The sequence below is a fragment of the Chrysochloris asiatica genome, unplaced genomic scaffold (genome assembly GCF_000296735.1).
Source record: "Chrysochloris asiatica unplaced genomic scaffold, ChrAsi1.0 scaffold00080, whole genome shotgun sequence".
Lineage (NCBI taxonomy): Eukaryota > Metazoa > Chordata > Mammalia > Afrosoricida > Chrysochloridae > Chrysochloris > Chrysochloris asiatica.
The window spans coordinates 1,240,572-1,242,377 of record NW_006408598.1 but is presented as its reverse complement, the minus strand read 5'-3'; the positions used below and the strand labels follow the sequence as shown (position 1 = coordinate 1,242,377).

The 1,806-nt window shown below is 38.2% G+C and overlaps 1 pseudogene; it reads left to right on the top strand.

Annotated features, from left to right (window-relative positions):
* The first annotated feature begins 44 nt into the window (after positions 1–44).
* LOC102833793 overlaps positions 45–1,806 on the top strand; it is a 15,920-nt pseudogene continuing 14,158 nt past the window's right edge.

Genomic DNA, 1,806 nt, shown 5'->3' with positions numbered 1-1,806 from the left:
AGAATTACTGAACTCAGCCCAGAAGGAGAGAGTGCTGTGGAGGGATGGCTGGTGTCAGATTGGGAAAGAAGGAAGAGGATGAAGCTATATCTGACCTCCTCCTCACAGAATCACCTGATGCTGATGGTGATTCTCCTCCTTCCACACCCACAAATCAGAGGAGGTCAGACACTGCCTCTGTGCTCATTTCTTACACTAAACGAAACCAGGTAATTGAAATAACAGCTCTGCACATAGTGATGAATGTTCACAGAAAGCGTATTTCACAGATTTTCAACAGACAAATGAGACATAAAACTAATATAACAAATTCCAACTTATGCCACAAAGTTTCTCAGTATTACCAGTTCACAAGCTTCTAGCAATCCTTGCTTCATAGCATGGGTTAATTAACTATGCAGAACACATTCAGATTATGAAGAAAGCTGGTTTTGTGTGTGCAACAGAACAAAACAGCCTGGTCCTCACAACTGTTGTTATACCTCTAAGTCCATTATTGCTGCCACTGAGCCAATCCATCTCTTTGGGGGTCTCCCTCTTTTTTGCTGTCCTTCCCTTTACTAAGCATAAGAAAGCAATCACTTAAAATTGAAACACAGGATTTTAAAGAAGAGTGGAGTGGCTGAAACTTCTTAAACACGCAGACTGTAGCACTGTTATATGTGAATAATCAGATTTTACTGGTAAGGTAAATCTTCATCCTATTCTAAATTTAGAAATGGGAAAGGAATGGCAGTTTTTTTTTCTTTTTCCAGTTTTTGTTATCAATCCATGAGATTACTGTGTAATTAGCATATTAATTGCTTCCTATGCACATTTTCAATAAATGTGACACTTTTATAGTTATTTTCTGTTTCTTCATGGTTTACTCATAATTACATTTATTAAAATAATTTCATCTACTAAATCTAGCAATATGTTTTTATTTTTGTCTTTCTTTTACAATTTCATTTTTCAGCAGTTTTGCTTTTTTTTTTCCATTTTACTAAAGTATTGGCCCCAAATGAACTTTTTTTTTTAATTTTAAGTTTATCCTTTAACAGAGATTGAGAAGCACTGCAATAGAGCATTTTAACTTCCTTTGTTATTAAGGAGCTCTGGTGGTATAATGGGTTAAGCACTGGTTCAAATCCACCCATCACTCTATGGGAGAAAGATGAAGCTGTCCACTACTGTAAAGATTTCCAGTCTTGGAAACCCTATAGAGTAGTTCTACCCTGTCCTACAGTGTGACTATGAGGCAGAATCGACTAGATGGCACTGGGCTGGGTATTGCTGGCAGTGATGGTGGTAGTAGTTGGGTAATGCTGAATCAATTCTGACCCACAGTGACCTTTTTTTTTTTTTCCCACAGTGACCTTTTATAGGATTTCTGAGGTTGAAATCTTTACAGGATCAGAAAACCTCATCTTCTCCCAAGAAGAAGCTGGTGGATTCTTGAGTTACCAACCCAATACGCATTCCACTCCACCACCAGAGCTCCTGGTTAGGTGCTATCAAGACAATTTGTGACTCATTGAGATGCCATGTGGCCGAGCAGAACTGCCACATAAGGTTCTCTAGGCTATAACCCTTATGGGAGCAGATCACCAGGTTTTTCTCCCACAGAGCCACAGGGTGGGTTCAAACTGACAACCTTTCAGCTAGCAACTTAACCACTGCAATACAAGGGTTCATTTACGTTTAAAAGACTTTATTTTATCATATAACTCTTCAATTATGGGCAAATATTTATTTTATATAGCAGCTCTGGTAGTGTAGTAGTTATATGTCAGGCTGCTAATCTCAAGGTTAGCAATTTGAAAC